The 27,066-nt window shown below is 43.3% G+C and overlaps 1 protein-coding gene across 2 annotated transcripts in view; it reads right to left on the minus strand.

Annotated features, from left to right (window-relative positions):
- Positions 1–24,113, minus strand: part of luzp1 (leucine zipper protein 1) — a 51,404-nt gene extending 27,291 nt beyond the window's left edge. The window contains exons 1-2 of one of the 2 annotated variants that reach the window (XM_041953814.1): positions 23,863–24,113; positions 6,379–6,437 (exon numbers count right to left, since the gene is read on the minus strand). The gene's annotated coding sequence lies outside the window, so the exon portion shown is untranslated. Of the gene's footprint in view, positions 1–6,378; positions 6,438–14,934; positions 14,986–23,862 lie in introns of those variants that run through there. The other variant, XM_041953815.1, reaches the window with a different exon arrangement.
- Between the last annotated feature and the right edge of the window lie 2,953 nt (positions 24,114–27,066).

The following is a 27,066-nucleotide window of genomic DNA, read 5'->3' on the forward strand; positions in this document are numbered from 1 at the left end:
TCTGACCCTTGACGAGCTTTGCTACAGATGTGTGAGGGATGTTGTCATCACGTTCCTCCTCCTCCTCCTAATCTCTTCAAACTCATGTTCTGCTCTCTAACAGTTTTGTATTCCATTTTGCATCAGCCACCATCAAGTTCAATCACAGCCAAATGTAAGTGTCCGATCTCAGATCATTACTCAAATTTCCACTACATTTTCTTTCTGAATACATGCAGGGCTCACTTGCATAACTGCTTTGAACAAACACAAGTTTGGCAATACTTGTTATTGATGTTAACACACAGATTTATGTCCCGTGTGACTTGCCGTCATGTTTCCACGAAATATTTCCCAACTCTACTCCAGCATGTCCTCAGCCTGCTGCCCTCTGTGTTTGGGGTCAGAGGTTGCTGACACTGTAAACATGCAAAAGACTCCTTACAAGACACGGGGGCAAACAGGAGGTCCTGATTAGGGAAGCAGATTGTGTTGTTTTGTTCTGCAGCTGGGCCAAACTGAACCGAGCTGAACGGCATCAGTGAATGCAGTGTGGGAAATGAGAATGGAGTTTTGATGCTAAATAGTGTTGCTGAACCAAAAACACACGGATACTTCAAACACGGGAGAGACAATAAAATGTTAATGATGAGTATGTTAAAAAAAAAATTCCAACAAATTAGTTATTTAGGGATTGCATACACAGTATTTAATAAGACAGGAAAAAAATGCACTAATTCAGTTATGCTCAGTGAGTAATGAGTAAAAGTCATGTGTCCATAAAAGCTACATGGAAGCGTATAATCTTATTAAAGCAGCTGAGATGAAAATACATGTTTCACATATAGAATTAACACAAAACACACACAGGAACAAGACTAATCAATATCTGCCAAAGCCAATAACTTGAAGAATTTCAGCCATTAAGGGTCATTGGTTTTTACCCTGCCAACTTACCAACTGCTTCTTCTGCTTTAGATTAGCAGCTTGAGGATACATTAACTGCTACTAGCGAAACACACTTGCATCTCCAACTGAACAGTCGGCTGTTAAGTTGCATTGTGGGTAATGTAGGCAGCAGGTTTTGACAAAGACGAAGAATGTGTGGAATAAAGATGACATCTCTGGTTCTGCGGCCAATTTTGATTCCAACATCATTATAGGTGTGCAATGCTGTTAAGCATTCATGAATGTGTCAGTCTTCTGTTTGCAAGTTTGAGAACGAAGGTTTAATCTCAACGTTAAACCAACATGGATAAGGTGTCCTTATTCAGGAAAAAAATGGAAATGTGAATATGACAACTTAACAAACTCCATCTGCTGATGAAGATCATGTGATGATTGTCGGGTGAGCTTCAAAGAGCATCATTTCGAATAATCTAACTGCAGACAAACTTGTTGACCTCTCATTGACAGCGTTCTCTGTCAGGACCAACACTAGCTACCTATTTAAAGCAATGCTCAACAGCTGTTCTTAGTGCTCTCAGGTATCAGCAGACGTCAGCAAAAACTTCATATGACTGAATGAGTGCGCGCAGATATGTGCAGTTGTGTGCAATGATGAACTGCTTAGGAAGGAATGTGTGCGTGTCGCTGTTTCACACTGATAAGTGAACACGAAAACATCACAACATGATGACACTTGTTAGAGTCAACACGGGGTAACTACGAGTCTGTGTGAATAAGTATGAGTCAGGCAATGTGAGGGCGAGGCAGACAGACAAAGGTTGAGAGAGAGTTAGAGTGATAAGGACAGACAACGACAGAGATAATTGTCTCTGGGAGTTAACAGGATATCTTAAAAAACCCAAGTCTGGTGGGAAGTGATTTGCTCCTGGTGGGATCTAGGATTTATTAACACTGCAAGACTGGCAAAAATGCTTAAAAATTTTTTTTTCTCTTATATTAACAAACACAAAACAACTAACAAAGGAGGATTGTGCAGCCTTAGATAAGATACACACTGAGTGCTTTCTGGCTGAACTTGTAAAACCTGATGTTAGAATATTCTCACGTTCTGTTAAACAAACACCGCCAAAATGTAACGCGTCATTTACAATCGGACGACAGCCGAACTGCGCACTGTGTCTGCAGAACATCACTGGCAGAGAGCGTCTGCAGACACACTGAAAATGTCGAGAAATGCGCTACACGCCAGGTGCCAAGGGGAGCACAAATGCATTAACAGGCTTATTGGAGCTGTGAGGTGAGATTTATGGTGAAATGCTACCTCACATCTGTTCTTTAGTCATCCCAGATGGACTGGGTTTGACAACGTAAAGGGCCTGAATCAAGCAAAAGTCTGTGGCGAAAAGGCACATAACCCAGCATACAAATCACGCAGTAAACCCTATGCGGCCAATGATAATGTGATCGTAATAAAGGGGATTTGTGTTTAACTTTATTCTCAAACAGAAGAAATTACATGAGTGTGAAATTGAACTGAAAGGTCGGAATTTTGCCATTTGCTCAACACCATCTCATTACTATTCATTCTTTTCTTTCCTCGAGTTCTGTTTCTCTCCAATCCTCCGTTAGTCCCTTTCATGTCACCTCGACCTTTAAACCCGTACTTCTGCTGCTGCATTCCCTTCTTTTTACCCTGCCCTCCTGCAGCATTAATGCATCTTTCCCACTGTACCTAAGAGAGGAAGAGACAACAGCTGATCATCGACCTCTCCGGGGATGAAGGACTGGGCATTTTACCAGGCTGGCCCTCCCGATGGCGGACGACAACAGCCTAAAAAAACTGTCTGTTCATAGATACATCAATAGCTCTTAACGTACAGGCCTTCAACCTTCTGCCTGGCTGCTTGACATCCTGCTCATTCACCGCCTTCCCAATCTAGCACAGAGAACACGCACACACACAGACACGCATACATACACGCACACACACACACACACACACACACACACACACACACACAGAGCTTGGTTGGCAGAGCTTAGCAGTGCTCCATCAGCCTGAGCCTTGGCATTAGTTGCCTGCTGCGGCTGAATGGAGACCTCAGTGGCTCTCTGAGAGAGAGCGAGAGGGAGAGGGAGAGCAGCAGAAGAGCTTAGACAAAGCAAACGTGCACAGCAAAATGCATGCAATAATGCGAGGTAAGCAAAGAAAGGTAGAGAAAGAGAAAACGAACGAGGAGAGAGAGAGAGAGAGAGAGAGAGAGAGAGAGAGAGAGAGAGAGTGAGACGAGGGGAGTGACTGCACAGAATGCAGAGCAGGTAGCTGCCAGAGTGGATTACTGCAGCAGGAATGCAGCACTGGCTACAGGATGGAGGGAGGGAAGAGAGCAGCAGAGGTAGCAGGAGGTAAAACGATGAAGGCGAACATCAGAGGAGAGATAGAGGCATGCTGAATTATAAGTTACTTCAGATTGTCCTGTTACTGTAAGTAAACAAAGGAGGGAAAAAACAACAACAGATAAGTTGAGCTACTTGTTACATTTCACATCAAGCATGCAAAGTTGCCCTTCAGCACGTTAATATCCGAATACACAACAGGATGCTGGAATTTAAAAATCAGCATGGATTCTATATGAATAAATATCCCTTCAAGTGGTCTCTTGTGTGTAAGCAGAATAAGGTAACTTGCATGAAGAGCAAAAGCCAAAACAGGTGAACAGACAATAAGTAGTGTGTTTTGAAAATGACTGAGGCTCTTGCATGATTGCACTTTACAGGAAAGGTGTGACATTTTGATAAATACACTTATTCACATTATGCTTATTTCTTGCCAGGAGTTACGTGAGAAGATTGATACCACTCTCGTGCCTGTAGGCTTGTAGCAGTACAGCAGTTTCACTGTGGTGAGAAAATCAGCAGTTATCAAACCATGTGCACTTGCCTTTCCCCATAACATGGTATTTTCAATTTTGTTTTTTCGGGTTTACATCAAGTTTCACCTGTCAGGCTATAATGTTTTGCAAAATTATAAGAAAACATTTGTTCAACCAGAAAAAACGCTTGTTTTCACCTGCTTTACCTTTAAGGGTCATTGTAACCAATAATAACAGTATTAATATGAATTGCGCAATACTGTATACCGTAATAATAATAATAATAATAATAATAATAATGTGAAACCATGATATTTTCTGAGACAGTTATTATACCATTAAAATCTCATACCATTGCAATCCTCTGCCTGTATACTACATATGAAGCTATAGCCTAGAGACAGTTAGCTTAGCAGGGTGACACAGCTAGGCTGGCTCAGCCACAAAACACACAAAAAAATCTCCCAAGCAGCAGCAATTAAGCTCACTTATCTTCAGATCTTAAGACAACCGTAAGACTGAGCCAGGCTAGCCGTTTCCCCTTTGTCTTTCTTTAATAAGCTTTAATAAGCTATGATAAGCAATCATAAATGGTAACTAACTTCTAATATTAGATTAGATTAGACGTTATTGATCTCACAATGGAGAAATTCACTCATACAGAAGCTCTTCAGAACACACGGGTGGCGGGGGGTGGGGTGCAAACAGCAAATGGATGGGCAAATAAGAACAACAGGAACAATAAGGGTGCAAATAAGAATGATAGGAAGAACAAGAACAAGGTGCAAATGAGCAACAACGGAGCAAAAAAAAAAAACAACAGTAAGAGTTTAAGTGACCTTTTCCCTGCAGTAGTGGATCTGGATGTTTATTATCGGAGAAGAACAAATAAGAACAAACGGAGCAAAACATTTACAACTGTAAAAGTTTAAAGTGACTTTTTCCCTGCAGTAGCGGGTTTGGATCTTTACCTGACCTGTGGTAGCGCTACAATAGGAAGAACAAGAACAACAGAGGTGCAAATAAAGGTGCAAATAGGAACAAACGGAGCAATAAATTACAACTGTGAAAGTTTAAAGTGTCTTTTGTCCAGCAGTGGTGGATATCTATGTAAGCACATTTCCAAAATGTCAAACTGCTCCTTTTAGCATGAGTCAATGGCTTCTCTTTTATAATGTGTGAGGTGTCTTTAGTAGCAGGACACTGACATGAGAAGCTCCTTTTCCTGCTTTACTGACAGCTTTCATGGACTTTGTTAGTTCTGGACTATTACGGATGAATTCAGCTCAAGCAGGATGTGAACCAGCATCCGGAATAGTAAACGCATGTAAATGCAGCTCAGTGAAGACGCACAGAACACGCCTTAGCCACATATTGACCTGAAGGGTTGTGAGAGCAGACAGTCGAGCAGACATAGTAAGACAGTGACACATGTGCTGTCTCTGCTGACTAACTTGACCTGATAGCACAAACACAGACGCAAACACAAACACCGGCTGCTTGTCTCTGAGAGCAGTTTGCATGCTGACGAGTGCACTGACCAAAATGTTACAGAATATATACAGTATCTATGTATGCATGTATGTATGTGTGCCACTCCTGTGTGACTTCAGGCTACAGGGAAGGAAGTGCGGCGCCGGCGTTTGTGCCCAACAGGAAACAGACTCACAAAGAGCAGCGGAGGAGCGGAAGAGAGCGAAGAGGAGGACTGGGAGGGGGAGAGGAAGGGAGGAAAAGGTGGGCAAAGCAGGATGATGAGGAGGAGGAGGAGGAGAAGAAGAAGGGAGTCAGAGGGAAATGTTTTAAAGTCAGACCATTATCAATGCTGTGACTTGGGCTTGCCTGACTAGGTGATATGATGCAAGCGAACACACACTCACACACAAACAGCGACCAACAGGAAATCTTTCACTGTAAGAAAGCCAAGTTTTTCTTTTAATCTTCACCACTTTTCAGTTTTACACAGAACTAGGAATAGTTGAACATTTTGGAAAATTGAGTTCTTTCTTTTCGCAAGTTACATCAAAAGGTGTACACCACTCTCATGTCTGTGCGTTGAGCACATACCAATTAGCTTAGTTTAGCATAATGCTATGTCTTCCCCCCCTGCTAGAAGCACGAGGAAACAGCTGGCCTGGCAATTTCTGAAGTGAAAGAAAAAAAAAAAACTCACAAAAAAACTGTTTGAGGTCAAAGAGGGAATCACGTACCGTAACGATTTCTTGGCGAACAACAGCCGGGCACAGTGACTTCCCAGAGTCTTGTCATATCAAAGTTGCCAGACAAGCAGCGGTATAACTGAAAATGCTCTGTACGGAATTACCACTGAGATTTACTCGTTTGTACAGATTAAACAAACAAGATACAACGTGTGAGCTTTGGAGGAGCTGGCAGGTGTTTTTTTTTTGTACTTTGGTGAATGCCAGGCTAACCGTTTCCCCTGCTTCCAGCCTTAATGTTAAGCTAAGCTAAACTCTCATACTGCTGGATTAATGAACGGCTTGATTTTGCATTTTAAATGGTGTTTTATTTAAATTAAATTTGATGATTTCATAGACCTGGAAAAGACACTGAACATACGCAGAAACATTAATCAAAGCAGAAGGCCACAACTTACATTTTAGAGTCATCCTTTTGTGCGTTGCATGTTAAGCTCCTCTTCCCAAAATCTCCATCCTGTGGTTGAAAACACATACAAGCAGGGCATGAGGTTAGTAACTGAGGATCCACTGGTCATGATCATAATATCAAGACACACACACATGCCATCTTTCACCATTGTTATGTTTGGCAGTTGGCAAGGCCCAGAGCCTGTGGCCGGGCTGACAATGCGCTCACTGTAGGGGAGATGGTTCACAGTCAAGCTAACAGGCTAAGAATGAGCTAACTGCTCAGATATGGGACACATTCGGAGGCTTTGCAATAGACTCATGCATGAGCAGACAAGCAGTGTTTGGCCACGACAACAGAAGGCCCTATTCAGCCCTCTGGGGAGGCACTGGTACACACACAAACACACACGCACCATTATCGTAATCATCATCATCTTAGAAGCTCTCATCTGCCTCAAAACATGTGCATGCACACACGTGCACGTGCACGTGCACGCGCACACACACACACACACACACACACACACACACACACACACACACACAGAAAACAACCCAGACTTGGAGCATTCCACTACAGTAGCATTCCATATGTTTGGTTAAGCACAGAGAATCCAGATTTAAGACTGGAGTCTGGACTGAATTTAAAGGATGAGGGAAGTAGAGGGAGGGGGGAAATGGGGAGGAGGAGGAGGACGAGGGGGCTGAAGGAGAAAGGGAACATTCCTGTGAACTGTAAGCAGCAACAGGACCCTCTGGTACAGAAAACATACAGCAGACATTAAAGAACGAAGTACCATGCTCATCTTTTATGCCAAGAGGTGCTGAGACTAATGGAAAGTTCCAACATCTACAGTTTCATGACAAAACTCTGCAACTGATGAGGAAGACTGTGATAGATGTTTAAAAGCGAGCAAGTAAGTCGGCCTTGAGTTGAAACTGTTTTGACACCTGAACATTAGACCTTTTCCTGTAACAAGAAAGGAAGAGGAAATGGGGGGAAAAGATGTATGTAAGGCTGCAGCTACCGATTATGTTCATGATCATTTATTTGATTAATCAATGAATTGCTTAGTCTGTGGAAATTAGATGAATTTCCATGTGTTCACAACAAGCTTACAGTGTACTGACAACAATGATGTGTTGTCAACACTTTTCTTCAGATGTCACGTGTCTTTGGCCTCTTTGACCTCCCACACCACTGATGTCTTCAAATTGATTGTTTACAGTCCAAAACCCAATCTGCCACCACAAAAGACAAAGAAAATCTACAAATCTTCACATCTGAGCAACTGGAACCACTGGAATTTAGGCTAAAAAATGATTTTAAAAATTCAAATCAAGACAGTAAACTGTTTGCAAGGGGGGGGCTCTCTCTCTCTCTCGACTTAAGCTAAGCTAACTGAGAAAGGGGAGGTGAGTGATGTGATCAAATACACTTCAATCATGTAAGCAGCCACTGATGGACAGAAAGAATCAGTCTTTTGGTTGCTCCTGCCACTCTCGACTCCGCTCTGTGTCATCCTTTAGGTTTCCTCCTACACATCATTGACATTTTCACACTACACAACAACGCTTTTACACTTCACTAAACTGAATGTGCAATTCCGCTGCGTGCGAAGCCAGCTTTTTTTTGTGTGTGTGCGCTGTGTGAGCGATAAACATGCGTTTCATTTAAAATATGTGATTTTACGAATGAGATTCAACACATTCTTTGCAATCCAGAAGACGCCGAATACCCTGGTGACCAGAGACCACATGTTTGTCTGTGTTTGTATGTGTTCTGTGTGTGTGTGTGTGTGTGTGTGTAGGGGGGGTGGAGCTATTCATTCAGACAGTTAGCCAACTCGTAACCAAAAGAAACAGAAAACAGCTGTCTCTTTCTCATCCTTCGCTCCCACTCACGCACACAGCATGTCAGGTTGGGGAGGATTCATCACGTTACTCAGCAGAATAAACTGAAACAGTGCGAGGTGGCACCTCCTCATGTGTCATGAACAGAACTTACTCAGTAGTTGAAATCATTACCTACAATGACTGAAGAACATGTTCTCCAGTATATATATGCATTAAGATTATAATAAAAGTGATGTTCAGAGCAATGACCAGTGTCCCACTGTACACCTTATTATCTTATTTTAATTACAGCTCAGACTCAATCATTTAAACAACAGAAATTTGTGAAGATCATCAAAATATGATTCATCTGAAAATACACATTGATGATATACACAGATAAACGATAATACAGATTTTTTTGCAGCCGGTTTGTTTATGCTGATTTCAAAGTTTTGAACAAAACGCCTTGTGTGTTTTGCTACATATACAGATACGTATGCATCCATTTTACTCGAAATAAAACACAGCAACATCTAAGAATTTTAAGATTCAATAAACTGGTATTCTGTGAAGAGCTTCTAAGTGCATTTTTGGTTCCAGACCAGATTAAATCCAGGGTTTTCTTTGACAACTCTTCTGGTTCTAATTGTTTTGTTTTGACCATTTTAACTAAAATGTCCTTATTGTTCTGTCCCTTTTCACAACAAACACATCAGCATGATCTAAATGAGGAGGCAGTCTGTTCCTGTACAATCTGTCAGAACACGTCTGCACCAATCATACCAAGATAAGTTTCTGCATATTCATTGATCTTGCTGCATTTAGCACTTCTTGTCCAAGCCCACAATACAAGTCCGGTCAGTGTGCTAATATTACAAAGCAACACCATATTCCTGAACTACAAACTCTGTTCAACAGAACAGAAAGTCCTAGCATGCCTTTGTGTTCTACATAAGCATTGTATTGTGTGCTTATGGTTTATCACACATATAATTGAAGGCTGTTGATAAGTTATCAATGTACTGCAGGCTTTTGAGCACTTAGGCTTACACTTTGAGAACAATACAGTACATGTGAGGCTACATACACCCACATACAAGAGAGTCCACTTTGGCAAAGACACTTAAACCTAACACTGGTCTGACACGGCATGAAAAAAATACCAATTTAATGTGGGCAGATGTCTATTTACATTTTAATAATTTTAATCAGATTTCACAGTGCTTTACTCAAATACAAGCGGCACACCAACCCTCCATGACGGAGAAACTCTGCATGTGTGCATTAGTTGATCTGAATGGCAATGTTTCACAGCAAAAATGGATGCATTCAAATGCAGCGTGGAAAAAAGAAAAAGGGGCAGAGGAACCATGTCGGGTAAAACAAGACAGGAAACGAGGGAGAATGAAAGAAGGGGGAAGAGAGAGATCATGTTCAATTTCCTCCACTGGAGAACGTTTCAAGGCCTGAAACTCCATCCTGGGTTCCACTGGCCAGGCGGGCCTCGTTTGCATGGGAGCCCATTTCCTGTGTGTGATTAGCAGAAGGGAGAGAGTGTGTGTGTGTGTGTGTGTGTGTGTGTGTGCACGCACACTGGGGGTTGCAGTTCAGAGAGGTCTGGCGTTGTTTTGTCTGCTCAGGGAGGAAAGGAATGCCCAAATCAAACACAGTGAACAGGATGCCTAGAGAGAGAGAGAGAGAGAGAAGGACAAGGGAAAAAGAGGCAGAACGAGTAAGCAGATACACAGCGAGGAGTAAGATGGGGAGAGACAGGAAGCAGAGATCCAGAAAGTAGCCAACAGAAGGAGCTAACAAAAGAAAGGAGGAGGGAGCACCAGAGACAAACAGGGTACGAGATCGATTTTTCTCTCGCTGCCACTGAACAGCATTCCTCCTGCTGCTATTTACATTCCAGCCGAGTGGCAAGGTGGGGTAAGAATTTTGTCTACAAGCTGATGAGCTGTCAGATTGGAAACCATCCACCTATTTAACTTCACCGTGAACCCGCAGAACCTGTCCTAATAGCTAATGACTTACAGCGCTCCAGCCCTCCCTGTTCCACAAACAACAGCTGAGGCTTTCACACACACACTACTGCTGACTACACAGATTAGTGTCGACCATTTTTCATTTGTACAACAGTAATATGACTACTAGTAATGTCACAGAATACCTTTACCGGCTTGCGCAGCTCAGCGGTACAAGAACCTCCTCCTGGCATGTGAAATGGGAAAAATGGGAGGACTACTTTAAATAAACAAGCCTCTCTGCACAAGAAATCCGACAAATGAGAATTAAAATAATTTTGCATTCTCTCTCAGCTCATTAAGCATCCGCCTTTTAGACAACCTTCAGGGCTGAAGCCACTCATTATTTTCATCATTGATTAATCTGACCAGTTGTTTAGTCTATAAAAATGTCTGTAAGTGGTAAAAAATACTCATCACATTTTCCTAAAGCCCAAGGTGGTGTGTTCAGTTGTTTTTTTTCCAACCAACAGTCCAAAACCCAAAGATATTCAGTTTACTATCACATAAGACAAAGAAGAACAGCAAATCCTCACACGTGATCAGCTGGAACAGCAGACTCCTTGGCACTTGTACTGTGTTACGCATTGCATTTGAATCAACTCTCTCACACACAGATTTTGTGTTTTGTCTTTAAATACACACATACACACACACATTGAGGACACAAAAATTATATGTGTGTTTTCTGTGAATTTGGGGGTTTATGGAACTGGGGAAGGAGGTCACATTCAGCATGTAAAAACTCACTATTGGTGTGTATTTTACTGGCTAATTTCACTGTCTTTCAGGTTCTTATATTTACATTTGGCTACCTTAAGGCAAAAAAAAAAAAAAGAAAGAATTTTGTATTTCTTTTATTTTATATTCCTTGCACATGGATAACATGTTTAAAACAGCCTTTAAACTGTCACAGTGGGAATAAAATTAAGTTACCTGGTTAAAGTCTTATGGGGGGTGTGGATGTGTTTGGGGGCCAGACTTGTGGCCCTGGTATTTCTAAAACCCTGGTTGCAGCCCTGTACAGACAGCATGCACCTAGAAAATCTGAAGAAAAACGTAACTCTCTCATTTCCCTGTAGTTTCAAAGTTCAGTTCCCAAACACTTCCTTGTGTTGTGCGTGCGAGCTGGACCCTGCCCATGCAGCAGTGAGCCATTCCTTGACTGGCAGAGCAGAATTGATAGGCCGCTATTGTTTCCTTTTAAGGTCAATTGTGTCTCAAATGCTTGGCATGGCTGGGAGTGCAGATGCAGCTGGCTGGCAGGACAGATAAAGCACTAATTTAACTGCATTCTTCTGTGCAGTCCACACCTAGAAAGAGACGAAGGTGGAGGGAGGCAGAGAAAGAGATGGAATGAGGGAGAGGGCTGAGAGTATTGAAGGCGAGTGGAGATGACAGAGGCAACTGGAGGCCGAAATGGGAAAGATTTGAGGAGGTTTAGACAGAGAGAAGCAAAAAATGTATGACTAGAGGGTGAAAACAAGGAGGTAAAAGCTACAGCAAGTTTGTCCAAGTGGGTGGGTGAGAGTCCTTCTTTGCATGGGCATTGAGCTCTGCTGTACCCTTGTTTGCCCTGGCAGTCAAAACACACCATCACATGTGGCAGGCCTGTTTGCCAAGGCCACAAGAGGAGGGTATACATATACGTACATATGACCCACATAGACCTAAACTTCTCACAGGGTGACAAACCATGCTGTGTAAATCATCCCTGAGCAGCATACTGTGCCCACCTCCCCCTGTAAGTTACTCTGAATAAGGCATCAGCTAAATGTCTAAAATGTTTAAATGTTCTGCTGAAGGGAGAAGCAGAGAGGAGGGCGGGGGGCCCTGGAAGGCCAGACCGGCTTAGCTTCACAAATAAACCCTGACGATGGGAGAAAGCGAGGGAGCCGGCTAAAGGTTGGATCATAAAATATGCCTGGTATTCCACAATGTTCCACAGTGTACAAATGAGCCACTCAGGGACTCAGGAGTGTTATGGGATTCCTGTGAGGCTCCTGTGTCTGAATGTGTCCGCATACATAACCACACAAACACACTACCTAACTGTGAGTGAGCCAGACATGCAGTGCTGTTTAAAATGTGTTATCCAACAGTGAGTGCGCACTCGCCAGTAAAACAGTCGCAACAGAAAAGAAAGCAGGTAAATAATTACATTTTGGTGAAACGGTGTCTTTTTTGTTGTGCAGTTGTCCAAATGTTAGCCGACTCGTGGTGACGCACGGAGGGAGGAAAAGAAAGGAAGAACAGGGCGGATGAAGGGACCACCGGGGGGGAGCCAATGACTCGCTCACAGTCTGAGTCGCTGTGTGTGTTTGGGAGAGCACAGCATGTGTGTTATCACTGCGAGTCATTCAGTGTGTTAAGGTTAAGACAGAGATGTTCCAGTGACTCAGACTGTTTCAAACTGAGCCAAAGTACTGAAACTATTTGTCAGTTAATCAATAGGTTGAGCAAAAAATGTGATGTTTTCTGTTTTTCTTGCTTTTGCATTGTAATAAATTGAGCACTTTGGGGTTTTAGACTATTGGTTGGACAAAACAAGAAATTTCAGCATGTTGAGGGTGAACATTTTTACTGTTTTAAGTTTTATTAATCAAATGATTGATTAATTGAGAAGATAAAAGTTTATATGAGTTTATTAGTTGCAGCCCTAATTTTGAAGACATCAGCTTCAGCTCTAGGAAATTAAGGTCATTTCTTCACTCTTTCCAGACATCTTTTCAACTAAACTGAACTGAAAAAAGACAATTAACATATGAATAAATTAAAATAATCATTAGTGGGTCATCCTGGTTACCTGGTAACCTTTGTTGCATGTCACCTTGTTTTCTATCTGTCTCTATACTATTAGTTGTCCAACAAAACAGGAAAAAAGATGCTAGATGCAGCTCTACTCAGTCTTGGACATGAAAGGGTTTGTCTCTTGAAGTAAAAGCTGCACTTTAGTCAGTCTATTTTATGGCCTCGCCATGTCTCGCATTGTGCTGCTTCACTTCCCCTGGTTGGGACAGCTAGCACGAGAAGGAGCTCCAAAAGCAATGTTGGCATTTAGGGGAAAACCAGCCAACCCAGCCCTCAGCTGCCCTTTACAAAAGGCAGCAGTGCAGAGATCTCCTCCAAAATAAAACCAAAGCAGAGAGAGGGGGGGGGGGGGGGGTATACAGAAGACAGAAGAGGGGAAAAAGAGGCTGAAAATAGCCTAGCAGTCGGGGTCTGCATGCATCAGCACCACAATGATGAAAGCTCCTAAAACCAGACTTGCTAATACATGGATGGATGGATGGATGAACAGAGGGAGGTGTGTCTGCGGGGAAGAAGAAAAAACATCTTACCATTGGGGTAAATTAAATGAGGTGAAAACAAAAGTCAAATAGAGAATAAGGGGACAAGTTGAGTCAAGGGACAGAAAAATGAAGTTCTACTATGCAGGAACTGTAGGTTACATAACATTCAAACTTGGTCTGTCCTCCTGCATCAACACCACCAGAAGCCCCCTGCCCCTACCCAGAACACACACAGCCCAGTGCACCACCCGCAGCATCACACACAGCGAGACGATGGCGGTCTCTTGCAAACATTTGACTAAATAATGTGTTTGTGTATATGAATGAACAGCTACGTTAATAGCTGGACTACTGGCTCTAATTAGCCAGCACGTCTAGCTGTCTGCACACTCGCTCGCTAACAGCCATATAGACAATAATTACCTCTCATGGTGAGTACGGGATAATTACAATGCTTACTAATCTGCCGATTTATTGACAGCAGTCAAACAAGCTAACAGCAACATTAACTAATTGTTTTTGTGTCCAGGAAGGAGAATTTAGCAGAGCATCCATACACAGACACTTCAGATAACAGTGTCAGACTGGTCACTACCTTTTCACAACCTCACCTGTGCACTGTTACTGGTTGGGGGCTATTCACCCAATGCCCAAAGGCTGCAGCCCAGAAACGCCCAAAACACAGCGAAATAAGAAAAAACAGGCAGAGGGCTCTGCAGATAAATACACCACCACGAACACTGGGTCATAAGTGACGATTGAGAGAGATCAAAATGGAATCTTAAAGCAGAAACTGAGGACAGGAGACTAAAACAGGCGAGGACGAGGGAAACAGATGGGGGGAAGTGAGCAATCGCCAGGTCGCCATGGCGTCTGAGCATTCCTCTCTGTGAGAACATGTGTATTTTCTGATCACAAGAAAAATAATCTGCAGGAGGAATTTTATTTGGAGAGCCACCCTGTAGATCCAAGGATTACAGCTGCTCAGACAGGAGTGTGTGAGAGCGTGTGAGAGTGAGAGCGGTGGAGGTACGAGAGCATCACTGGACAAAGGAAGAACACGTGAGGATCCAAACCCGGACTGGTCTGAGTGGCATATGATTGAATGAGTAAACATGCACACCCACACACACACAGCTACACTGTCTGTACAACGAAATTAATTTATGAATGACACGTTTAAAGATGTTGACACAGGTATCACTAGTCCAAAGTCCATCTTTCTTTTCCCCAACTTCTCAGTCTGTTCCTCTGTTGAAAATGCGTTGTGCGTGTATGGTATGTTGTGTGTGCGGCTATTTCTTGGTCAGGACCAATAACTTCCTGGAGTCTCTGCTGGTTGCCTGGCAACTAGTCAGAGGAAAGAAAGAAAGAAGTGTTTTGGGGTACTCTAGTAGCTCACCTGGTAGAGCGCATACCATTCATCAAGCCCTTACTCCAGCGGCCTGGTTCAATTCCAGTCTGGGCCCTTTGCTGCATGTCAGCACCTCTCTGTCCCCTGCCTTCCCTGTCTCTCTCCACTACGTAAATAAAGCAGAAATGCAAAAGATGAGCAAACAAAACTTTTAATGGAGAAGGAAGCGTATCACTCCACAGTTACACATTCATTTTCAGTGATTACTCTAATTTCTCTGCTTTCAAAAGACAAATTGTGTCCTACTCAAACAACTCAGATAGGTGGACAGGAACATAGATTTCATGTTATGTTCATTCCAGCGGTCAATGGCTATTCGTGACACTGAGTAAGAGTACAAATAGGTGACAAATTAAAGGGAAAACTAACATAAAGTGTCTAAGTAAGGTGTTGGGCCACCACAAGCGGCCACAACAGCTTCAGTGCTCCTTGGCATTGATTCTACAAGTCTATGCAGCTGCGCTCGAGGATGAGCAACACTCAGGATTTTCCCTCGTTTGGTGTTTTGTTGATGGTGGTGGAGAGTTCTGGGTAAAATATTGGTCCAAAATCGACCAAAGGTGTTCAGTTGGGTTGCAGTCTGGATACTCACATCATTTCCATATGTATCATTCTGTGCATCATTTGTTCTGCAGTCAGTTTTCCTTTAATTTGTCACATTTGAGGTGGTTCCCTTTATCCACATTTTCTTACTAAGATCCAAACATAAGAGACATCAGACACATCAAAGCCTACGACAGACAGCAGGCACATTTGATGTCATCTCCCTGTGCCTCACCCAGAAACAGCAGCGCCAGAGTCAGAACAGCAAACACCCACCAAAGTGTTTGATATTCGAATTGTTTGCCGTTCCATCAGGTTAGTTTAGTGTCATTCTGATTTGAGACACAGTAATCACCATCTTCAATACACAAAATCACCAAGCCGTGATTGTATAAAACGAAAAGTAGACGTTTCAGAGATGAAGAATCAAACATAGAAGTTTTCCGGTCAGGAATAGATCCGTACACTCTATTCTAACCAGCTCTCAACACAGACTCGAGACCTCAGGGTGAACCCGACCTCTGCTCAGCACTGGACTGGTGCTTCCACAGTGAACTCCTGCCAACCGCTGTCACGTCAGTCAGTAGCCATCCGACTGCAAATAACAGGCTAAAAAACATCATAAATTTTAGGGGACAGAAGCAGTAACTATAATGCTACGGAAGAGAGGTTGAAAGAGACATATTACAGCTTGCAGGATATAAACACTCATTAAATTGTAGTGATGGTACCCAAGACATACAAACCCTGCTGCTGGGTGAAGGACTTTGGTTCAACATTTAGCCTTTTATGGATATTATTGAGGTTGTAGGCTTGAGGGGGAGTTAGACATCTGTGTCAGTATGAAGGTGGTATGAGGTGGTACTTTTTTTTTTTTTAAGGTTTTGCTCCATCAAAGCGAGGTATGCAGAGTCTGCACCATCTTCCACCACCAGCATCACAAGACTGATAGGAAGTAGAGCGTGATGTTCACCTTTCTTCTCCTCCCTTGATCGCTGTCTGTCTGGCTGCTCGGCCAGATCTCTAGGAAGAAGAATGCATCTTGAACCAGACTGGAATGGCTCCTGAAATATGCCAAATATGCCCCTGACCCCCCTCTTTTCCTGAAGACGTAGGTCTGCTCGCTAGCCCACCCTCCTTCCCTTCTAGTCCCCCAACCCACAGCATTCCTGCGCTGTACGCAGCGCCGAACACACGCCTGCTTACAATCACAGATGACCCACTCACTTAGAAAATGTTAAGGACATTAATAACACACAAGTTTCCACCCAGCTGACCCAGACATGCCTTTTAAGGGTAAGCGGTTCAGATTTCTCTTTTCATTAACTTCCAAAAATAATCCTGGACCAGGCGGGAGAAGGGGGAGAGACACGAGAAGGGGGCGGGGGTTCTCCTCTTTACCAAGGCGAAACGAGAGGGAGAGCGAGACAAGATAACAATCGGAAGGAGAGAGGGGAAATGTTGGCCTGTTGAGGAGGAGAACACCTAAAAAAATAACAGTGTGGTTGAGGAATTTACAAGAAATGTCTTAACTTTAGCTCTCCCCCATTAAAACGTCTCAGTCCGTTTCTCCCCTCCCTTCCTCTCTCTCTCTCTGCCTAGCTGTGCCTCCTACATGCTTTTGAAGTCTGTTTCCTTTGCACTTCTTTCCTCTTTTCTTCCAGGATCGGCAAGGTAGCCATTTTTGAGAAGCCTGTACGGTGCAGGAAACAAAACAGGCGCACTGGGAACCTTCTGTAAAACAACTTATTGAAGGCTGAAATGTCCAACAGAAACCTAAATCCCACACAGGAACTAGTTGGAGAAATGAAAAAATGAAAATCCCCAAACCAAGAGGAAACTTGTGTTTCAGGTCAACCTGACAGCATGTTAAACACAAACACAGTAGCAGAGTGACCCACATTATCAGTCAACGTGGTCCAAACTCCAGCTGTGTGGGGCAGCTGGCCTGGCCAGGCCGCAGATTAAACATTAGAGGACTTATCACCTGCAGCTATCAGGGTATATCTAACAGCCACAAACACATTCTTGGCAGGAGGGTTTTGCTAAATAAACTGGCACTCAGCACTGAGGGCAACTGAGAAACAGACAAGGAGTCACTATTCACATGTAAGAATCTAGAAATCTATTGTGCCGTAAGAGGCTCTCAACAATGTTTAAGCCTTTGATTGGCTGCACTGAGGTTGTATCCACGATAGATAATGTTGTTGTTGTTAGCAACAGACATGAGACTTCAAAGAAGAGAAATCTTTGATTTGATCAAACTTATTTTTAACTTCGATTCAAGATCAAACGTATGGAAGCGGAAACAGCGGCAAAGCTGATCAATTGCTGTTGTGGTTGATCAATCAAAAGCAGTAAAGCATAAGCAAATCAACTCAACGCTAACTATGTCCATCTCTGCTCCCGTGTGATAAGGAAATGGTGGACAGTTGGGAAGCCAAAATGAGGACCAGATGATGAGCTTTTTTCTCTCTTCAGTTATCATAGCTTAAAAACCATCGCATGGTCGACAGCAGGGCAGCTGCCTGGTTCTGGAGGCTGCATGAGAGTGATGGGTGTTCATAAATCTAAGTCCTGAAATATGGCGCTAGGAGGCAGTTTGGAAGTCTGGTACAGGTCTGCATTACAACCAATAGATAATTCCTGAGGAACGGGGATAGACAGTGAAGACATCTGTTTCAAGCCAGCACACTTGAGACTATGTCCAGTTAGGGTCTGAGCCAGTTTTATAATTTGTCATAAGAAGATGCCCAGAACTGAATTTTCTTATCAATATTCAGTTAAAGCTCCAGGTTTTGAGTTCCAATGGCCACATGTTTTAGCTTACAACCCTGATTAAAAAAAAGTTAGTTATTTTAAAATAAAAACAGAAGGTGACAACTTGCTGATCCTTTTTGTACACGTACTCAACTGAAAACAGTACAAAGGCAGTACATTTAATGCCTGACCTCATCAGCATGACTGATTTTTGTAAATATCTCCTCATACTGAATTTGATTGATGTTTCAAACAAGCTGGGACAGGAGCAACAAAACACCGGGAAAGTTGTGGAACGCTCCAAAAACACCTGTTTGGAACATTCCACAGGTAAACAGGTTGATTGGTGATAGTATCATGATTGGGTATGAAAGGAGCATCCTGGAAAGGCTCAGTTGCTGAAAAGCGAGGATGGAGCGAGGTTCACCACTTTGTGAACACATGATTGTATGAAGGATGTTACTACAGGTTTAACTTCTTAGTTGACATACCATAGAGATAATGTAAATTTAGCAACAAACATGTCATATACATGCTGTCATGCTATCCGCTTGGCATGGAAGACCCCCAGCTACATATAGAACAAAAGGATTAGGAATGTACTTTTACAGCTCTCCGTTGAGCTGTGAGGATTTCTTCTTAATGACAAAAGGAAGGACAATGTGCAGCTGCCAACACTGCTGAGCTGACTGGCTTGTCACACATAAAAGAATACAAGGAACTGGAAATGTGTCATTCAGAGCAGTACGTCCGAGTAAAGTTTCAGTAAATGTTTCAAAGAGACACGTTTTTCCTCAAACTTGATGACACATTCATGTCAGTGGCAGACCTTCGATACGAACAATCTGTGAACCGTAGAGTTTGGCTGGTGTACAAAGCTGATCATTTAACAGCCCGACAACATTCCTATTTCATAGCCACCTGGTCAGGTAACAGGTATGATAACACACAGAAACTATAAAATCTGGTGCAACAGGAGACAGGATTACACAATCGTGAAATGTTGCTAAGCATTGTGACACAAATAAAAAACACAAGATACTACAAATAGCCAGAAAGCTTTAATTAAGGTAAAACTGAGGTAAAAAGGTTGTATAGTTTGGGACTTTATGCAAAGTAAGCCATTCCTTCACAACCTCTGGGTGTGAAATGTATGAAACTAATGAGCAGGACTGATGACTTATGGTCATATTACACACACACACACACACACACACACACACACACGTTTATATATTTTTGCACTAACGTGATGAAGCGCCTTTGTTTGTTTGTTATGCTAATCGCCCAACCGATATGCTTATCCACCTGGTTCTGATGGGGAAAATATGGCTACGTGCTCGCACGGCCTTCACCGGGGCAGATCTACCGTGATGACACTGTTGGTTCACGGTCACCTGCGGCACAGCAGAGCGGCGAGGCCTCAGCGAGGGACCACGCCACCACACGGGACAGAGAGCCCACCAGAGCAGCTGGTAATGAGGAGGCTGTTTGGCACGCTTTGGAGGACTAACGAGGGGCACTCATTCACACACATGCAGAAGAAGTTGCGTGAACAGAATCCATTCTTGCAATGACGTGAAATTCTTCAAGAGTGAGAACACATATCTGCCGCTGTGTGTGTCGGTGCACGTGTTAATGAGAGCCTGAACGAGGCGTGCGAACACTTGGAGCTGGGATGTACTTCTGCATACTACTCGCTGAGTGATTGACACTCTCAGGCTCTAGTATCTGATGACAGATCGACATGGCTGGGAACAGCACCGAGGAAAAGTGCTTTGACGTGCAGACATGCATGCGCGCGCACGCACACACACACGAATACACCCGAAGTTCAAGTAGTTTGAACTCCAGCTGCAATCACAGAGCCCTGCCCTCTCACTGGCCCACCACTGATAAAGACAGCTGGCAGGGAAAAGAGGCGAGGCAAGAGAGGGAAAATGAATGTGTACAGTAAAAGAGAGAGGAAGAAGTTCTCAACAGTCGAAAAGCACAAATCAATTAACTCAAATTGATAGAAAACAGAGAAAAGCAACAACTCTTAAACTCAGACAAGCTGAAAGCAAAGCATGTTGTTTTTGGGAGGGCATTTTTGCTTAATATGTTTGATTATTTGTTCCCACCTCCAACACAAATACTCCAGAGATACAGCACAGTCCTTATTTAGGCGTCTTTATGGCATGAAGCCATCCTCATGCAAGTCTGCTAACAGACAGACAGCAACTCCAGCTGGCCTGCGCACTGTCAACAGCAGCCTCTGTCCCGGATACTGAGCCCATTATTGCATTATCACAAAACACACACACAAAGGATGTACACTCAGTGTGTGTGGGCTTTAATAAGAGCCTCTAACAGATCATGATTCATCTGTGCTATTTCAAGGAGGCCCTGAGTCTACCACTAATAATAACCAACACCAACACCATCCGGTCCAAATTCTACCTGAGCTATCCATTACAGCATATTAGGATGTGTAGGTTACGCTGCAAAGGACGCACGTCTGCTCATGTGGGTGCTGACTTTTCTTTTGCCATTCATTCCTTCGAGAGCAAGCAGGCTACAGTGACATTTTAAGTTGTCTTAAACTAATAAACTAATTGAAGATTTGATGGTTTTGAGCTACTGGTCATTTCTAAGAAGCAATCTCACCATAAGCTTCAGGACATTATAATAGCCATTTTTCACTACTTTCTGACATTTCACAGACATGATCAACTGATTCATCGAGAAAACATTGTCAAATTCACTGATAATGAAAATGGTTGTTAGCTGTTGCAATATACTGCAAGCGAGCTCATGTTTTAATATTAGCTAACTGTCCTTCCACTTTGTTTTAACCTTCTGATAATAATACTGATTGATGATCCTTTCTTATTTGATTCCACTTGCAACACATGACGTCAGTGCTCATGTACTGTAATTCCACACTGATGTGGCGGTCCTACACGAACAGCAGGGGCTCTGTGCATAAACCTTGATGTGCGGAGTGGCAGTAATACTACCACCGACAGGCTGGGTTCGACATTCCCAGTGGTTTGATTCTCCCAGGCAGAAAACCTCAATATTTTAATTTAATCCCCAGAGCAGTCATTTAGCCACTCCGTAATCCCCAGGTCCAGTGCTTAGTCTGATAATTACCCTTATTGGACACCCATAATGATTAGTTTTTGGTTTCACCCAAAGCAGTGCAGGCAGTTTCATAGGGCGGTCGCGGCGTTCTGCGGAGTGGAAAACCGATCATGCGTGGTATAGCCCAGGTCGTAAAAGAAGAGAGAGGGGGATGATTATTACTTTGCGTGGCAGGCGACAACTCCTGGACAGGACATGGTGCAAGAAGTCTTTGTGTAACTCAAGATCACTTAAAGATCACACAAGTGATGGTGATGGCGGTGGCGTTTCTACTGTGTCAACACTAACAACTATCATTGCACTGAGCAATCATGTTCACTTGCTGGGATGTAAGTCAAAAGGAGGCATCGGCTGGGAATTATCCCTCCTGAGAGCCAATGCAATCAAACCTAACACTGGAGCACAATTTCCCCAAGACTGTAAATGCATGGATCAAGCAGTCATCAGGGAATATTTAGACATCTCACTCTTCACTTTGCTGTTACTCTCATTTAATTTTCCCTTTGCATTTCTCTTGACATTTCAAAACTGACAGCAGATTGCAGACATTCCCTCCACATGCGGTGTCACAATCCCCTCAAAAAATACCGTAGGAAACCCTTTTCACACATCTCCCACCGTGACGCGCTGCCATGCAAGCGCCTGTGCAGAGTCCTGGAGGAAAGCGGCTTTACAGCAGCACACGCTGGTAGCTCAGCTGGTGTGATCTACAGCTGGCTGGGAGGGCGAGCCTTACTGGAAAGTCATCAGTGATTTTTTTTTTTTTTTTGTCTCCTTCGTGTCTGAAACAGGTCAAGGCAGGTCCCTTCATCTCCTTCCCTCCCTGTGCGGCTCTTTACGAGCCCCACCTGGCAGATTAGTATTCCAACACTACAACTACCTTTTCTGCTGCTGACACACTTGCACACACACACGCACGCACACACACACACACTCCTCTTTTACTGTTGTGAGGCAGAACAGGGCACACACTGTTCACACTTTTGGTTTCGTACATGTATGCGTAGCCTTTGCAACCCACACATTCCACCTCATGTGAAGGGAAACGAACACATACACTCAAAGCAGGACAAACATGTCGTCCATAAAGTTTGTTGCAAACGTGAGATTATTCAGTTAATGTTTGATGTGTCAGCCTTGATTAGTCTATAAAATGCAAGAAAATTGTGAACAATGACAGTCACAGCTGTGAGTGATGTCTTTAAATAGTTTGTTTTGTTCGGTGAACAGTCCAAAACATCAAAATCATTATATTACAGTAATTTAAACTGCATTTTTTTCTTGCTATTAATCAATCACTTCAAATGCTGGCGATTAATTTTCTGTCTGTCTATTACTAATTTTCAGCACTAACTGTCAGCACTCGATCCAATGCTAATTCAGTTATTTTTGCAGTTACATTAAAGTTGTCCACCATCCAAACACTGAGCCCTGCACACAGAAACAGGTGCACAACTCATTCAACAGATTAAAGACCTTAAAAATGATCAATTTTCCTTCCTAGTGTAAAAATCACCATAATGTCCTCTCACTGGCTTGTGTGGCTGCCCTCCACTAGTCCATTCCTGTATGAAGTTAATGTCCTTATGGGGGCTTCGTGCTTAAGTTAAGAGTTTATAGCACCCAAAGCCTCCAAAATGCATTGAGGCCAGATAATATACTGTACCATATGTGCCAGTTTACATGAACAACTACAGCAGCTCCTAAGATAATATGTCATTTCCACCATTTATCAGACAGTATGTCCTGTCTGTAAACATACCCTGACGAGCAGGAAATATATGGATGTGTGTGGGTAAACATGCTGCCTTTGGAAATCTTGCTAGCTTAGCGGTTGCATGTAAGAAAGGAAACTGAAACATTTTGACTTTAAGCAATAAAAAATACCCTTGAATTCCTCCTGAAGGAACAGGGGAATTACAGTTTGATTAGCCAGGTTACACAAGATGATATCCTAACCGCTGACCAAAACATAGACCGGGCCCACATGAATGTCAGGAGCACGAACAAGCAGGCAACACATTGATTTTTTTTAAATGTTTTCATCGACCCCATGTTCTGAACTAGACTTTGGCTTATGACAAGCTAATATTATGACAGTAAACGAGCGAGCCTGGTGTTTTGAAGTGCGTAGACACAAGCGAATCGCAAATATGTCCGAATTATCCCGCCAAACACTGTAAAACCTGCGGTGTGTTCAGAAAAAACACGTAAATGATGGACGCAGCGCTACAGTTTAACCACCTGAGGTTTTCTCCGCAGTCCTGGATGCTTCATTTTGGCTACAAAACGAGCAGAGGAGGAGGAGGAGGAGAAGAACAAGGAGGAGGAGGAGGAGGTGGGTTGAAAAACTTGCCGCAGTTCAGACTTCTGCAGTCCCGACTGACTGGGTCCAACTCAGGAAGCCGCTGTCTGAACCCCGCGATCCCCGCTCCCGTGTTCCCATATACAACCTTAAACACACCGAAACATGGGGACTCTTACCTCAGCCGCTCCGCCGCCGGGTCCCGAAAACACGACGGTAAATCCACAACTTCACACGGGTTGAGCTCATGCGGACGGTGGGACTCGCTGCTGCCGACACGGCGCGGACAAGTTCATCCACATATCCTCAGATCCGACCGGAGAGCTGGAGGCGACAGAGGGGGGAATGCGTTTTCGGTTTCCCCCTTCTCCCAAAATCACTTTGGTCGGTCCTTTCCTCTCGGATATTCCCCTCCCTGGCTCGTTTCAGATCAAACCATCACATTCCACCGCGTCCTTAACAATGAAAAAAGGTGGGTTTTCCTTTTCTGCTGCCGGAGGACCCACCCCTCGGGTTGACTCTGCCCGGTCTGACCGCAAAGAGAACGCCCTTCCCGGCTGCGAGGTCCCGCCTCTCTCCCCCCACATAACATAAGTCAGGCCGGTGGGGAGGAATGAATCCGAGCTGAGGACAGTCCCATGCTCCGAGTTAATACATCTCTCTGCTCACACACAACTATGTATATTTGAATTGAAGTGCATAAGGTCAGTATACACTCACTTACACACCATGAGCCTCCGCAGCAGTATTATAATAATACCATTGGGCATATAAAGCACCATTAACAACACACTTACTTTAAGCTTCCCATTGTGTATCACAGCTTAAGTCCCTACTGCAATATTAAAAAGTAGTTACACAGGAATTAATAACCAAAAGTATCACAAAGTCGCTATAAACTCAATGAGTAACACCTGTAGCAAAGTTACAAGAGTCTTAAAGTAAGCATAATGGGTGAAGAATACTGATAAGATTACTTTAAATGTACTTTCCAGTAGCATAGACATATTATAAATCCCTATTGTGTTGCTATAAAGCTGTTTGTTTGTGTGCACTGTAATGCCCATAAAACATCCAGGAAGAGCAGACTGACTGATTATTCTGCACATGGGCAAACGTGCAAATACATCAACTGTTGGTTCTGTGGTCTGTGTGGAATCACAGAACCAACTTTCATCTGAGTCTTGTGATGGTGGACATTGTTGGAGGGTTGCTGGGTCTTTCAGCAGCTTGAACCAGGGGCCACGTCACATCATCGTCGTCCCCTTAGTTCATACTGGTGCAGCTCAGACTGCCTGACCTTCGAGATAGACGCATGGATCAATCTGCCTGGGTACGAAATGCTCCCTGGTTTCAACTGGTGCCGTTGAGAGTGATAACTTCAAGTGCATGCAGCATAACAACCTTGACAGAAGTGTATTGTTTATGCAGTATACTGCTGCTTGATTATGGTACGGCAATGAATTCTTCATCATGGGTTTCTTGTCTTTCGGTTTCATAACTGTTGAAATGATTTCAGATAGGTGATAAAATACCTCCCAGCACTTATGAATGTGATAGGCAGCCAGCCAACCAGGTGGAGTCCAGCCCACGCAGTCACGCACACACACACACAGAGTGAAGTGTTTTTGTATCACTTGAACAATTTGGACTAATTATTGCGAAACGCTGCTTTGTTCAGCAGCACTGGAGGACAGAAACACTGCCGTCATTGTAGCGCTCTGTTGTATGATCATAAACAGAACCTATACGGCCTGGTTGCTATTCAAAAGTAACATCAGCAGCACATTGTCGAAAGGGATGTCGAAGGCATTGTGTGAAAGGGAGAGGCTGAAAAAGGCAGTTATATGATGTCAGAATTATGGATAAGAGGTATTAATAAATGACAGTGCTGCTCTCTCAATGTGGGGAAAAGGCCAAAGATATCAAGTAATCAAAGGAAGCTACAAGGCAAGCCCAGACACCTGAGCGCCACAGAAGGGAAGCCAAGCGCAGGTGCATATGACTATGAGTGTGTGTGCATACATATTAAATTATATGTTTGCCTTTCATTAGCATATTCCTCATGCTAATGTTTCCTAAAAGATAAAGGCACAGTGTGAGAGAGAAACATAGTGTCATGAGCTGCAGAAAATGAGCTGCTCCTGCAGTTTCCAGAGCTACTGGTCTGCTCTAGACATTAAAACAACTCTTGATCTATGAAGAGGCAAAGCACAAAAAAATCCACCAGGGCAATAGAAACAGTGAGATGACATATAAGTAAAGACAGCCATGGAAAGTGCCTCTTTTTTATGAGGCTGTGTGTCGGTCATGTTTCATCCGTCTTGAGAGGGTTGGCTCATGCACAGACAAGTTTCTGTCATTTGGGGAATTTGCCTTAATACATCAAATGATATGAATGCAAATGCATAATACAGACTGCAATCTGCTGCATAAAGACGGGGCTGCAGGGAATGTAATCTCCCACAGCACAAACTGTCGCGCACACAGGCAAGCTGATTCAGGAAGAGTCGCGTTCAAGCCAACATCCTTCCTAATCACAAACATCCTCAACCACCCAGCAACATCAACTTGCTGGTTTCAATAAGAATTTGTTGATGAACAGCAAAAATTGTAATTAAATTCAGTCAGTGATTGTCTTTCAAAGGGAAGCCCACGTGATTTTGCTCTTTGTACTTCACATTTTAGGTAGTTTATCTCACCCAGAGCTACTTGCAGAGGCTTCAACTGCAGACTAATCTATAATAATCCTGCAAAGGTCACCAAAATTACAAGTGGTACAGAGTGCAAGGATCAGGTCAATAGTCACCTTACAATATTCTTTTGACTACAAAATGAGCATATAAGTAATGAAATTGGACCAGAGTAGGAGGACTTAATGCCACAATGTGGCACATGCCAGCGTTTTCCTACTTTATGTCCTTTTTACAGCAGGGATAAGGATTAATGTGCTTAATTCCCTGTCCTCTCAGGGTGGGTTATGGCCAGTATTTAAACAGATGTAGCCCTGATGGATCAAAATGTGGGGCAGCTAGTCATGTAGGGGAAACATGCACTTATCCAATGCCATCAAGCACCGACAGCGTTGTGCAACATTGTGTAACCTAATATCAGTGTAGCGTGGCGTGCAGATGCTGTGTTTGAGGACAGCCTCACTCGCACAACACTGCAGTGAATCTAAGATGTCATAAAATCATGTTAGTATTTTCATCTTAAATTGCGAACGAGTGACTGCCGACGGCTCTTAGTGAGTTGTGATATTTGAGGTTTTCATGTCTTAATTTGGAAACACAGAATGTCCCATGAGAGAAAGAGAGAGAGCGGGAGCTCCAAATCTTGTTTTACTGTCAGGTCTTATATTATCGTGATGTACAGATGCCTCA

The sequence above is a fragment of the Chelmon rostratus genome, chromosome 15 (assembly GCF_017976325.1).
Source record: "Chelmon rostratus isolate fCheRos1 chromosome 15, fCheRos1.pri, whole genome shotgun sequence".
NCBI classification, from domain to species: Eukaryota; Metazoa; Chordata; class Actinopteri; order Chaetodontiformes; family Chaetodontidae; genus Chelmon; species Chelmon rostratus.